Source organism: Artemia sp. Qi Xiang Cuo, chromosome 6, assembly GCF_049724085.1.
Source record: "Artemia sp. Qi Xiang Cuo chromosome 6, ASM4972408v1, whole genome shotgun sequence".
NCBI lineage: Eukaryota > Metazoa > Arthropoda > Branchiopoda > Anostraca > Artemiidae > Artemia > Artemia sp. Qi Xiang Cuo.
Window position 1 is genome coordinate 32,303,577 of NC_142799.1, and position 15,664 is coordinate 32,319,240.

Genomic DNA, 15,664 nt, shown 5'->3' on the forward strand with positions numbered 1-15,664 from the left:
TCACTTTCCAGACATCAAAAACATCTTTAGAACAGGGGGGCTGGTTGGTTTTCCAATCAATCTCGATTCAAAAAAAATACTAGAACTCAATTTCTGATAAATTTCCGACCACCCTTCCCATTAAAACCTTATATCTTAACAATGGGCAACTTTCATATCTTACAATACTTGCTCCGGGGGCTTGCAGGGGGTTGTCAAACCCGAAAGCATGGCTATTTGACCTTTAAACTATTTTGAATAAAATGGTTACCCCAAAATTTTGACCAAATGCGTCCGGGGAAGAAACGGTGTGGTTGGTATCCTGTTGCCCTCCAATCGCTTTCGACTCTTAAAAAGAGCGGTAGAATTTTCAATGTGCAATCGATTGAGTCCCTCCATAGTTTATGCAACCACCCTTTCCATATGAAGTATCTCTGTAAAAAAAAAAAATAAAATAAATAATAATACAATGAACCCTTATGGCTCTTCCCTACAGGCAACACTATAGCGTTGCCTCTGACTTAAAACATGAGAGTAGATTTTCCCTTCTAATGAACATTCAAAATTATCCTGAAGGAATATGGGAGGGGAATTATCAAGGGGGCATTTTCCGTGGGGGGAACTTTCCGGAGGGAGAGGTAATTTTCCGGGGGAAATCCTTCGGTGGGTGAATTTTCCACAGGGGGAATTTTTCATGGGTTGAATTTTCCACTGGGGGATTGCCCTGAGGAGGGGGTAATTTTCCACGGGGGAAAACGTCACGACCAAATTTCACCACTCACCGCGACAGACTTAAGAGCAACATATTGAATATCCGACCCGAACAAAAAAAAAATTGAACAAAAAATGCGTTGATGTTGAATGATGAAGTTTATAATTGCATTAATGAACGTCAATATGTCAGAATGTCTTGATATTGTTATTATTAGTACCGAGCGTGTTGTTTTTTAGGTCAGTGATCTTGTTTAGTAATATTCAATGAATGGTACAAGAAAGTGATTCTCTGGGATACTTGTTCTACAGGTTTGTTTTGTCTTCGAAGGTCATTCTGACGTCAAAGAGCAAAGAACTAAAATTAATGCTAATGCAATTCTTTGCAAGCGTAATCGTGCATAATGTCACCCCGTTTATTATCAGTCTGTTTATCACTGAATATGAGGAATGAGATCTCGTCTGACTATATACGTCATTCCAAGATGACACAACCTGCCACTTGACCTACGTTTATGGGAAGATTGAAGACCATAGCAGACAGAGGGTAAAGCTCTTTTTTGCCAGTCACAAATTTTGGTACTCCTGTATTAAACACACTCTTTTATATACAGCAATGGAAACCAGTCACGAAAAAACTGGTCTTGAAGGGTTAATTAAATACACCGCTACAGGGTAATACAATGTATAGCGTGGTTTTCATTGCGTATACGATATTAAAACTGTTGTTTTTTGGGGTTAACGGGGGGGGGGAGGGACCTAGGTTAGGTTCCGTAACGTAATAATATATACTATGCTTTAACTATTATATATTCATCCCATTTTATTTTATTTGATTAGCATTAACCAAATTAGCAGTATATAAAAGGGTGCGTTTAATACAAGAGTACCCAAACTTTTTGGCTATTATATAGGCCCTATTTAGGGGCGTAGCTCCAGAATTTTTATTGGGGGCGAGGGGGGGGGGAAGAGGGGTGTCAATCCGGAGAGTCAAGGAGCACGGGCTAAATAATAATTTTTTCTCCAAATTATTGGAGGAACAACTGCCCCCTCTTCTCTCCCCCCCGCGAAACGACGCCACTGGCCCTATTCATAGCGAAAAAAAAGACATGAATTTTTTTTTAGAAAAATCAATTTCGGTGCAAGATTCCTTTTTTGAATTATCTGTATTAACAACAAACGAGGAATATCATTTGATTTCCCATTCAACACTCTAACCAAGTATAATAGCCCCTACCTTGGCAACTGCGCCCTAGTCCCTTAATGCTTGGATATGGCCTTAGCCCACATACAAAATTTTAGTGATTTTGTTGGTTTTCATTATTTTTGTGGTTAATTCATATCAACAATCACTTCATAATGCCAAATGATGATGATTCCAAAAAAGGAAAGTTTTTGCATTTGTTATGGTTATATCCAGGCATTAGTTAAGGGGGGGGGGGAGCAAGTGACTGTATGTTTAGAAAGAATGTTGAATGGGAAATCGAATGGTTTTACTGTTTTGTTGTTATTGTACATAGTTCAGAAAAGGAAGCTTCAATCTTCTCTGGAAAGTCTTTCATGCAAAGACAAGGCTGAAGATATAATTTCTAACCCCTCCCTCCCCCAAAATTCTCTTATTTAAGGGGCGGGCCTATGTGCACCTACATTAGGTAGGATATGTTCCCTCGCCATCTGTATCTATGTTTACAAACGCACTTAATGAATTTAATACTATTATTATGAGTCGTTCTGAGTGTATCCAATCCATAGCAAAAAGTCATTTTGAATTGTCCTCGGTACTTGTATGATATAGCGCCGGCCACTCAAGCTGTTCATCCATTGACGCAGTGTAAACCGGATTCTTTCGCTAGTTTCTTTCAGCCTAGCGCGAGACACGACAAAAACAAGTGACAGAATATAAGGGAAATATATAGTTTCGGCTATATATTTGCATATTGGGGGGGGGGGGGTAGGGGGGGTAAAGTATTTGGACAGTGTGAAGTCAAAAAACAGTTCTTACTTCATAATATGCAGAATAATTGTAGCAAACACATTTTGCATGCAGACCCTCTTTACTTTGACCCCCCCCCTAATTTGCAAATATATAGCTTAATTTTGTTTCTAAAGTATTATTAGGTACTTGTGCATTATGCAAGAGTTTTAAGTTATGCCCTGGGGGCATATAAGCTTTTTATAGAAGGCGTCGTCGTAGAAACTTCAAAACAGGTTCATTCGATTGGAAATTCCAAGGGCTCGTGCCCTTTTTAATAGTCGAAAGTGATTGGTGGGCAACTAGCCCCCCCCCCCCCACGCCCTTCATTTCCCAAAAACACATCCAATCAACATTTTGAGATAGCCATTTCGTTCAGCGTAGTTGATTTCCAGATAGAAAATATGTTTTTGAGGAGGATACTCCCCCACAACCCTCAGGGCAAGGGCTATAAGTTATGCCCTGGGGACACATAAGGTTTTTATAGAAGGCGTTGTCGTAGAAACTTCAAAAAGGCTCATTTGATTGGAAATTCAAAGGGATAGTGCCCTTTTTAATAGTCAAAAGTGATTGGAGGGTAACTAGCCCCCCCACCCCACGCCCATCATTCCCCCAAATACATCCAATCAAAATTTTGAGATAGCCATTTTGTTCAGCGTAGTTGATTTCCACATAGAAAATATGTTTTTGAGGGGGACACTCCCCCACAACCCTCAGGGCAAGGGTTTTAAGCTATGCCCTGGGGGCAAATAAGGTTTTTATAGAAGGTGTTGTCGTAGAAATTTAAAAAGAGGCTCATTCGATTAGAAAATCAAAGGGCTAGTGCCCTTTTTAATAGTCGAAAGTGATTGGGGGGCAACTAGCCCCCCCCCCCACACCCATCATTTCCCCAAATATAACCACTACAAAGTTTGAGATAGCCATTCTGTTCAGCATATTTGATTTCCACATAGAAAATATGTTTTTGATGGGGACAATCCCCCACAAGCCTCAGGGCAAGAGTTTTAAGTTATGCCCTGGGGGCATATAAGGTTTTTATAGAAGGCGTTGTCATAGAAACTTCAAAACAGGCTCATTCGATTGGGAATTCAAAGGGCTAGTGCCCTTTTTAATAGTTGAAAGTGATTGGAGGGCAAATAGCCCCTTCCCACGCCCATCATTTCCCCAAACACATCCAATCAACATTTTGAGATAGCCATTTTGTTCAGCGTAGTTGATTTCCACATAGAAATTATGTTTTTGAGGAGGACACTCCCCCACAACCCTCAGGGCAAGGGTATTAAGTTATGCCCTGGGGGCATATAAGGTTTTTATAGAAGGTGTTGTCGTAGAAACTTCAAAAAGGCTCATTTGATTGGAAATTCAAAGGGATAGTGCCCTTTTTATTAGTCGAAAGTGATTGGAGGGTAACTAGCCCCACCCACGCACATCATTCCCCCAAACACATCCAATCCAATTTTTGAGATAGCCATTTTGTTCAGCGTAGTTGATTTCCACATAGAAAACATGTTTTGAGGAGGACAATCCCCCACAACCCTCAGGGTAAGGGTTTTAAGCTATGCCCTGGGGGCTTGTAAGGTTTTTATAGAAGGCGTTGTCGTAGAAATTTCAAAAAAGGCTCATTCGATTAGAAATTCAAAGGGCTAGTGCCCTTTTTAATAGTCGAAAGTTATTTGAGTTAAAAAATAAAAAAAAATAAAAAAGAAGTTGAATAACTTCGAAGTCCAAAACAAATTAGTTAAAAAATAGTTTTTTTTTCATGAAAAAATATTGAATGAGAACCATCAGTCCTCATCAATAGGAGTATGGGTATACACAAGAATAAGTTTTAAAATTTAAATCAAAAGTGTCATTCTATTTTTCTGATATGATCTAGAGATTTAAAAAAAAAATTGAATAATTTCGAATTAAAAAAAAAAAATTAATTAAAAAAAATAGTTTGTTTTTCATGAAAAATATTGAATGAGAACCATCAGTCCTCATCAATAGGAGTATGGGTATCCACAAGAATATGTTTTAAAACTTAAATCAAAAGTGTCATTCTATTTTTCTGATATGATTTGGAGATGTAAAAAAAAGTTGAAAAAATTACCATGTTAACAAATAAAAAAAATAAATAAAGTCGAGTAATTTCGAAGTCCAAAAAAATCTAGTTAAAAAAAATAGTTTCTTTTTCATGAAAAAAAATTGAATGAGAAACATCAGTTCTCATCAATAGTAGTATGGGTATGAACAAGAATATTTTTTAACATTTAAATCAAAAGTGTCATTCTATTTTTCTGATATGATTTAGAGATGTAAAAAAAAGTTGAAAAAATACCTTGTTAACAAATAAAAAAAAGAAAAAAAATTTGAATAATTTCGAAGTCCAAAACAAATTAGTTAAAAAAAAATAGTTTGTTTTTCATGAAAAAAAATTGAATGAGAACCATCAGTCCTCATCAATAGGAGTATGGGTATGCACAAGAATATGTTTTAACATTTAATTCAAAAGTGTCAAAAAATTGAATAATTTTGAAGTCCAAAAAAAAATTAGTTAAAAAAAAATTAGTTTGTTTTTCATGAAAAAATATTGAATGAGAACCATCAGCCCTCATCAATAGGAGTATGGGTATGTACAAGAATATGTCGTAAAATTTAAATCAAAAGTTTCATTCTATTTTTCTGATATGATTTAGAGATGTAAAAAAAGTGGAAAAAAATACCGTGTTAAAAAATAAAAAATAAAAAAAAAGTTGAATAATTTCGAAGTCCAAAAAAATTTAGTTAAAAAAAATAGTTTATTTTACAGAAGAAAATATTGAATTAGAATCATCAGTCCTCATTAATAGGAGTATGAATATGCACAAGAATATGTTTTAAAATTTAAATCAAGTGTCATTCTATTTTTCTGATATGATTTAGAGATGTAAAAAAAAAGTTGAATAATTTCAAAGTCCAAAAAAATTTAATTAAAAAAAATAGTTTGTTTTTCATGAAAAAATGTTGAATTAGAACCATCAGTCCTCATCAATAGGAGTATGAGTATGCACAAGAATGTGTTTTAAAATTTAAACCGAAAAAAGTGTTATTCTATTTTTCTGATATTATTTAGAGATGTAAAAAAAAAGTTGAAAAAATACCATGTTAAAAAAAAAAGTTGAATAATTTCGAAGTCCAAAAAAAAATTTAGTTCAAAAACAATAGTCTGTTTTTCATGAACAAATATTGAATTAGAATCATCAGTCCTCATCAGTAGGAGTATGGTTATGCATAAGAATATGTTTTAAAATTTAAATCAAAAGTGTCATTCTATTTTTCTGATATTATTTAGAGATGTTTAAAAAAAGTTGAAAAAATACCATGTTAAAAAATAAAAATAAAAAAAAAAGTTGAATAATTTCGAAGTCCAAAAAAAATTAGTTAAAAAATAGTTTGTTTTTCATGAAAAAATATTGAATGAGAACCATCAGTCCTCATCAATAGGAGTATGGGTATGCACAAGAATTTGTTTTATAATTTAAATCAAAAGTGTCATTCTATTTTTCTGATTTGATTTAGAGATGTAAAAAAAATTGAATAATTTCGAAGTAAAAAAAAAATTTAGTTAAAAAAATTTTTTTTTTTTCATGAAAAATATTGAATGAGAACCATCAGTCCTCATCAATAGGAGTATGGGTATCCACAAGAATATGTTTTAAAACTTAAATCAAAAGTAACATTCTATTTTTCTGATATGATTTGGAGATGTAAAAAAAGTTGAAAAAAATACCATTTTAACAAATAAAAAAAAAGAAAAAAAGTTGAATAATTTCGAAGTCCAAAAAAATTTAGTTAAAAAAATAGTTTGTTTTTCATGAAAAAAAAAAATGAACGAGAACCATCAGTCCTCATCAATAGGAGTATGGGTATGCACAAGAATATGTTTTAACATTTAAATCAAAAGTGTCATTCTATTTTTCTGATATGATTTAGAGATGTAAAAAAAAGTCGAATAATTTCAAAATCCAAAAAAAGATTTAGTTAAAAAAAAATAGTTTGTTTTTCATGAAAAAATATTGAATGAGAACCATCAGTCCTCATCAATAGGAGTATGGGTATCCACAAGAAAATGTTTTAAAATTTAAATCAAAGGCGTTATTCTATTTTTCTGATATGATTTAGAGATGTGAAAAAGTCGAAAAAAATACCATGTTAACAAATAAAAAAAAGAAAAAAAGTTGAATAATTTCGAAGTCCAAAAAAATTAGTTAAAAAAAATAGTTTGTTTTTCATGAAAAAAAAATTGAATGAAAACCATCAGTCCTCATCAATAAGAGTATGGGTATGCACAAGAATATGTTTTAACATTTAAATCAAAAGTTTCAAAAAGTGGAATAATTTCGAAGTCCAAAAAAAAAATTAGTTAAAAAAAATAGTTTGTTTTTCATGAAAAAATATTGAATGAGAACCATCAGCCCTCATCAATAGGAGCATGGGTATGCACAAGAATATGTCGTAAAATTTTAAATGAAAAGTGTCATTATATTTTTATTGTATTATTTCTAGATTTAAAAAAAAGTGGAAAAAAATACCGTGTTAAAAAATAAAAAAATAAAAAAAAGTTGAATAATATCGAAGTCAAAAAAAATTTAGTTAAAAAAATATTTGATTTTCAACAAGAAAATATTAAATGAAAATCATTAGTCGTCATTAATAGGAGTATGAGTATGCACAAAAATATGTTTTAAAATTTAAATCAAGTGTCATTCTATTTTTCTGATACGATTTAGAGATGTAAAAAAAAGGTTGAATAATTTCGAAGTCCAAAAAAAATTTAGTTAAAAAAAATAGTTTGTTTTTCATGAAAAAATATTGAAGGAGAACTATCAGTCCTCATCAATAGGAGTATGGGTATGTACAAGAATATGTTTAAAAATTTAAACCAAAAGTGTTATTCTATTTTTCTGATGATTTAGAGATGTAAGAAAAAAGTTGCAAAAATACCATGTTAAAAAAAAGAAGAAAAAGTTGAATAATTTCTAAGTCCCAAAAAAAATTTAGTTCATAAAAAAAATAATTTGGTTTTTATGAACAGATATTGAATGAGAACCATCAGTCCTCATCAATAGGAGTATGGGTATGCACAAGAATATGTTTTAAAATTTAAATCAAAAGTGTCATTCTATTTTTCTGATATGATTTAGATGTAAAAAAAAAGTTGAAAAAAATACCATGTTAAAAAATAAAAATAAAAATAAAAAAAGAAGTTGAATAATTTCGAAGTAAAAAAAAAAGAGTTAAAAAATAGTTTGTTTTTCATGAAAAAATATTGAATGAGAACCATCAGTCCTCATCAATAGGAGTATGGGTATGCACAAGAATTTGTTTTATAATTTAAATCAAAAGTGGCATTATATTTTTCTGATTTGATTTAGAGATGTAAAAAAAATTGAATAATTTCGAAGTAAAAAAAAAATTTAGTTAAAAAAAATGTTTGTTTTTCATGAAAAATATTGAATGAGAACCATCAGTCCTCATCAATAGGAGTATGGGTATGCACAAGAATATGTTTTAAAACTTAAATCAAAAGTAACATTCTATTTTTCTGATATGATTTGGAGATGTAAAAAAAGTTGAAAAAAATACCATTTTAACAAATAAAAAAAAAGAAAAAAAGTTGAATAATTTCGAAGTCCAAAAAAATTTTATTAAAAAAAATAGTTTGTTTTTCATGAAAAAAAATTGAACGAGAACCATCAGTCCTCATCAATAGGAGTATGGGTATGCACAAGAATTTGTTTTAAAATTTAAATCAAAAGTGTCATTCTATTTTTCTGATATGATTTAGAGATGTAAAAAAAAGTCGAATAATTTCGAAGTCCAAAAAAAAATTTAGTTAAAAAAAATAGTTTTTTTTTCATGAAAAAATATTGAATGAGAACCATCAGCCCTCATCAATGGGTATGCACAAGAATATGTTTTAACATTTAAATCAAAAGTGTCAAAAAGTTGAATAATTACGAAGTCCAAAAAAAAATTTAGTTAAAAAAAATAGTTTGTTTTTCATGAAAAAATATTGAATGAGAACCATCAGTCCTCATCAATAGGAGTATGGGTATGTAAAAGAATATGTCTTAAAATTTAAATCAAAAGTGTCATTCTATTTTTCTGATATGATTTAGAGATTTAAAAAAAAGTTGAAAAAATACCATTTTAACAAATAAAAAAGATAAAAAAAAATTGTATAATTTAGACGTCAAAAAAAAATTTAGTTAAAAAAATAGTTTCTTTTTCATTAAAAAATATTGAATGAGAACCATCAGTCCTCATCAATAGGAGTATGGGTATGCACAAGAATATGTTTTAAAATTTAAATAAAGTGTCATTATATTTTTCTGATATGATTTAGAGATGTAAAAAAAACGTTGAATAATTTCAAGGTCCCAAAAAAATTTAGTTAACAAAAATAGTTTGTTTTTCATGAAAAATGTTGAATGAGAACCATTAGTCCTCATCAATAGGAGTATTGGTATGCACAAGAATATGTTTTAAAATTTAATTCAAAAGTGTCATTCTATTTTTCTGATATGATTTGGAGATGTAAAAAAAAGTTAAAAAAAATACAATGTTAAAAAAAATAAAAAAAAGTTGAATAATTTCGAAGTCCAAAAAAAAATTTAGTTCACAAAATATAGTTTGTTTTTCATGAAAAAATATTGAATGAGAACCATCAATCCTCATCAATAGAAGTATGGGTATGCACAAGAATATGTTTTAAAATTTAAATTAAAAGTGTCATTCTATTTTTCTGATATGATTTAGAGATGTAATAAAAGTTGGAAAAATATATCATTTTAAAAAAAAAAAAAAAAAAAAAATTAAAAAAAATTAATAAAAAGAAAAAAGGAAATGGAGGGGAAGGGGGGGGGGGGCAAAAAGTTGGGGGGGGGAGGGGCTCTTTAGAGTTTGGGGATAGGGGACCTATGGGGGTTGATGTCCCTGGTGGTTAGGGTCTTTGGTGCTTATGATCCTTGACGGTTCATACTCATATACACCTCACTACTTGATTTGTAAGGATTTCTATGGATTGTTCTGAATTTCATTATTAAAGTTCTTTTCTTGACATTTACATCTCTATTAGTATCAGCTTTTTAGTATACTATAACGTTACAACCTATTTTAAATTGACAACACTGTTCAAACGCCACTTGTGTATTATACAGAACACATCGAAGAAGTAAAGCTAGGTCAAGTCACAAGTTCATTCTATCATCGTTAACCATTTTCATAGATTGATGTTGTTCCAAATTATAACAAATGGTCTGAGTTAACACGCCCTTTGAGCTTACCTTAACTGGTAATTAGTTTAACCCTTTTTTCTCCACCTTCATACGATCCGTTCACTAATTAGGATCGTTCACATCCCTATTATTCAATCTAAAATTAATATCATTCATAGAGTCCAATTCGCAAATGCTCTACCCTTTTTGCAATTAGAGTTAGCTTTTACGCAAATTGGTACAATTTTCAACTTTTCATCATTCACAGTTTTGTAATTATCCCATGATGCATTTTTAACCATCGGAAGTTTAATTTGGTTATTGAACTTACAAGTAATTACCCTTTTCAAAAACATTAGTTGTTCTATTAATGAACCCGTGAAACGAAACCAGTCTGATTGCATTATACAATCTCAACCATACTTCCAAAACGTGTTTGATCACTTTATAGGTCTATAATATAAAAGAACTGGTCGCTTTATACCATCACTCGTCAAACTACACTGTATATTCTTGTGCTCGTGAAATAGCAATATAGGTGCGAGGGGCTACTCACTCTCTTTGAAAAGGTGTAGAGCTTCTTTAGAAATGTTTTCCTATAGCTTCTATAGAATCCAGATGATGCATTCTACTTATATACTGCAACGATTATATAATTCATTCTAGATACTAAAAGAATTTTTTCTGTTTGTAGATTTTGCCACCATATAAAAGGATTTCCTTATTGCCATAAAGGCAATAAGGTTTCGATGTTGCATTGTTTTTAGTTTCGAAATAAGATCAGTAAAAACAGGGCCACCAACTGGAATGTTTTGCACAGCCAACCCCGTCCGCCCACACCTTAGAATTAAACCCGACCCCCTAATATCCTCCTATTTGTAGCGCAAATGGGAGGATAGCTCTATATACTGCTTGTTAATGGTTATCTCTTATGTAAAGATATTTTTTTTTAAATTAATTGTTTTCTGTTACTAAGTTTTAGACCATAAGAAACCGAAGGTCATGAAGACCATTAGACTTTAATGTTTTATTGGCCCTTCTTCTAAGAACTCCTTATTTTCTAAAAACAGAAACCAACAAAGAGAAAAATCTCAATGAAAAAAAAACAAACAAACGAGACTGTGGCCAGTGGAGAGAAAAGAAAAGACAAATGCAAAAAAACGCGGATATTTCGCCTGTATCAAAACAAGGCTTCTTCAGAATGAAAGAAACACAAGAAGAACAAGATAAAAAACCAAGACAAAACTAAAAACCAATAAAACCACCACCAAAAAAAATTGTACAATTGGCGCAAACTGATCCACGTAGGGAAAAGATGCTATTATAGAGTTATTTCAGTGAGGACAACAGAGTAACTGAGGAAAAATAAAAAACTGTAAATTACTTTAATTATTCTGTTGCGAAATAATCCTTTTGTTAGCTATTACTGAAGCAAATCGTTTTGGTCTAGCAGGTAAAATAGTCCCCTGGTGATTATTTAAAATCTGGACTCCCTTATTGACTGTTGATTCACTCTTTAGAAGGTTATCATAAATTGGGTCAATATTTAAATAACTTGTGTCCCTATTTATCGAAAGGTTAGCAAACTTATGTTTTTTTTTTAATTTCTATGGCTTACCTTGCCCATTGAGTGTACCCTTTATTATTTGAAATAGCTAATTGATTGTGAAAATCAACTACGCTGAACAAAATGGCTATCTCAAAATTTTGATTGGATGTGTTTGGGGAAATGGTGGGCGTGGAAGGGGTGTTAGTTGCCTTCTAATCACTTTCGACTATTAAAAAGGTCACGACCACTTTCAATTTTCAATCGAATGAGCCCTTTTTGAAGTTTCTACGACAACTCTTTCGATACGAAGTGCCCTGGTCAAAATAAAAGAAAAAGAAATAATAAATTGTGCTAACATCGTTCTTTACTTAGTCAGCACGATTGTGCTGCCTATGATCGGCAATAGCATTCCTATCTTCTTGCTAGTGCTTGTGGTAACATGTTAACCAGTGTTAAACCATATCGTCAGCTTTCGGGTATGAGCATTCAAAGGTGTGTTAACCTGTCGGTGACACCACAGTAAAAATTGTGTAAAACTCAAAAGAGAATTAAGGTTATTCTACCGATTGCGATCAATGAGAAGATAATAACTCCAATATCAAGAAACAATATGATGGATTATTATATGGAATAGATTCAAAATGTCCAAAGTTGTTCAATGATATTAATAACGTATAATAATAAATTTTTGTACGAATATCCTACATGACATTATTTCATTAAAAATATATAATGCATTACATTGTTATGTGTTCATTATTTTTAGAGTCTGCTAGCATATCAAACGTTTAGAATGTACATTGAACTATCGGGGATATAAAAAAAGGAATTTGCATGCATCTAATTTCGGATAGATAAGCTAATATTGGGAAAGTCCAAGTATCAGAATGCATAAACTCTTTGTCAACCCCTTTTATCGGATAGGTCAGGGTACAATAGATAGAATCTAAGTATCATAGTGAATACGTTCTTTATCAGCATCCTTTGTCGGATATATCGGTTAATATTATCAAAACCTAAGTGTCAGAGTGATGAAGTTCTATATCAATAGCTATTGTCAGATACATGGGATAATATCGATAAAATCTAACTATCAGAGTGAATAGATTTTTACTCTCAGCATCTTTACCGGATACAACGGATAAAATTGAAAAAATCTAAGTATCAGAGTGAATAAATTCTTTATCAATGTATTTTGACAGATTCGTTTGATAACACTGACCAAATCTAAGTATCATAGTGAATAAATTCTTTATCAACTTCCTTTGTCGGATAAATCAGATAACATTGACAAAATCTAAGCATCAGAGCCAATAAATTCATTAACAGTTTTTTTTATAAACATCAATTGTCGGATACGTCGGATAACATTGACAAAATGAATCAATTTTGTAAGTAATTGTAAGTAACCAAATGCAGAAATTTCATTCAAGAAATTATGAAAAAACTGTAAGTAGGTAACAAACTCTTTCATGAATTCACTACTTGGATATTCAATACACATATTCAAGATATTCAACTGCAGATATTCAACTCTTTAACATACAGACAGATAACATACAGATATTCTTTCATGAGTTCACCTCTTGGATAAACAATACAGAAATTTTATTGATGAAATTACGAAAAAATTGCAAGTAAGTACCAAACTCCTTCTTGAATTCACCTCTTGAATACACACTACAGATATTTAATGCCTTTTGAAAAGTATTGCTTGGTGTTGGGGCATCCAAAAAGCTGTAAAGTAAAGTTGTGGTTGAAAAGGATGGGCACTTCAACTTGTAAAATGGGTTTAGGAGGGACATTAAGAAAAGAAGTTGTTCTGAAATGCCTTTTGAAAAGTATTGCTTGGTGTTGGGACATTTAAAAAGCTGTAAAGTAAAGTTGTGGTTGAAAAGGATTAGTACTTCAACTTGTAAAAAGGGTTTATGAGGGATATTAAGAAAAGAACTTGTTCTGAAATGCCATTTGAAAAGTATTACTTGGTGTTGGGGTATTCAGAAAGCTGTAAAGTAAAGTAGTAGGTGAAATGGATGGGTACTTCAATTTGTAAAATGGGTTTAGGAGGGACATTAAGAAAAGAACTTGCTCTGAAATACCTTTTGAAAAGTATTACTTGGTGTTGGGACATTTAAAAAGCTGTAAAGTAAAGTTGTGGGTGAAAAGGATTGGTACTTCAACTCGTAAAAAGGGTTTATGAGGGATATTAAGAAAAGAACTTGTTCTGAAATGCCTTTTGAAAAGTATTGCTTGGTGTTGGGGTATTCAAAAAGCTGTAAAGTAAAGTTGTGGCTGAAAAGGATGGTTACTTCAAACTTTTAAAATGGGTTTAGGAGGGAAATTAAGAAAAGAACTTGTTCTGAAATGTCTTTTAAAAGTATTGCTTGGTGTTGGGGCATTCAAAAAGTTTTAAAGTAAAGTTGTGGGTAAAAAGGATGGGTACTTCAACTTGTAAAATGGGTTTAGGGGGGACATTAAGAAAAGAACTTGTTATGAAATGCCTTTTGAAAAGTATTGCTTGGTGTTGGGGTATTCAAAAAGCTGTAAAGTAAAGTTTTGGCTGAAAAGGATGGGTACTTCAAACTTTTAAAATGGGTTTAGGAGGGACATTAAGAAAAGAACTTGTTCTGAAATGTCTTTTGAAAAGTATTGCTTGGTGTTGGGGTATTCAAAAAGCTGTAAAGTAAAGTTGTGGCTGAAAAGGATGGGTACTTCAAACTTTTAAAATGGGTTTAGGAGGGACATTAAGAAAATAACTTGTTCTGAAATATATTTGAAAAGTATTGCTTGGTGTTGGGGCATTCAAAAAGCTGTAAAGTTGTGGGTAAAAAGGATGGGTACTTCAACTTGTAAAATGGGTTTAGAGGGGACATTAAGAAAAAAACTTGTTATGAAATGCCTTTTGAAAAGTATTGCTTGGTGTCGGAGCGTTCAAAAACCTGTAAAGTAAAGTTGTGGGTGAAAAGGATGGGTACTTCAACTTGTAAAATGGGTTTAGGAGGGAAATTTAGAAAAGAACTTATTCTGAAATGCCTTTTGAAAAGTATTCTTAGGTTTTTGGGCATTCAAAAAGCTGTAAAGTAAAGTTGTGAGTGAAAAGGATGGGTACTCCAATTTGTAAAATGGGTTTAGGAGGGACATTAAGAAAAGAACTTGTTCTTAAAAGATATAATAAAGCCTTTTGAAATGTGGGGGCCTTTCTGTGTCTCAAGTGCACAAAAAAAAGTATCAAAAATGGGTTGGGGGCCCGGGGACCCGGAGGGCCCTTTGAGGGCCCGGGGGGTGGGAGGCCTGGGCCCTTTTGTGGGCCTGGGGGACCCCGGAGGGAGGTGTTCCGGGGGGAGGGGCCCTTTTGGGAGGTTCGGGGGGATGGGGCCCTTTTGAGGTTGCGGTAGGGGACCTCACAACACTGTTCAAATGGAACTTATGTATTATAACGACCACAGAGTTTCACCCCAAATCATCTTCTAAAATGTCTCAAACTGTTTCGCCCAAATCATCTTCTAAAATGTCTCAAAATGTTTCGCCTAAATCATCATCTAAAATGTCTCAAACGGTTTCGCTCAAAAAATCCCTAAACGTAATTTCTGCGTGTTCCTTTTGTTTTGGCATCCCTGCGCTGTCATATTTGAAATTCCCAGGAAAAATTCCCGCGTTAATCTTTTCATCTCTAAGGTGTTCTTGGTTACTCTATTAAGGCTTCGATAGAATATTAATTTATCGCTAAGTCTAATGACTTGAGACGTCATATTTAAAAATATAATATGAATTTATCTCTGTCACTAAAGACCATTTATCCCTCAGACCTAAAGATCAAAGAAGCCATAATTTTTACTAATTCCCCTTTCATGGATCAATAATTCCCCGCTGATTATGCAAATAAATTTCCCAGAAATCTAGTTCTCAGAAATCTGTCCCCCTTCGTGGATCAATAATCCTTTGAATAAATTATATCCCGTCAGCGTTAGACTCAATTATAGATGGCAGGACATGTGTTCGTCCCGGAGTCGTTATGGCTTCCTTACTTGGACACTTTACTTCAGTATTTTCGTCTGACCCACCATCTTCTGAATTGAGTTATCGTGAATTGTTATATAATCATTTCTCTCAGTTGAACCCATATAAATACCTAGTTTGTTTTTCTCCATCTTCGGTTTTGATCAAAATTAGATCACTAAAATGTGGGAAGGCCCCAGGTCCAGATGGTTTGTT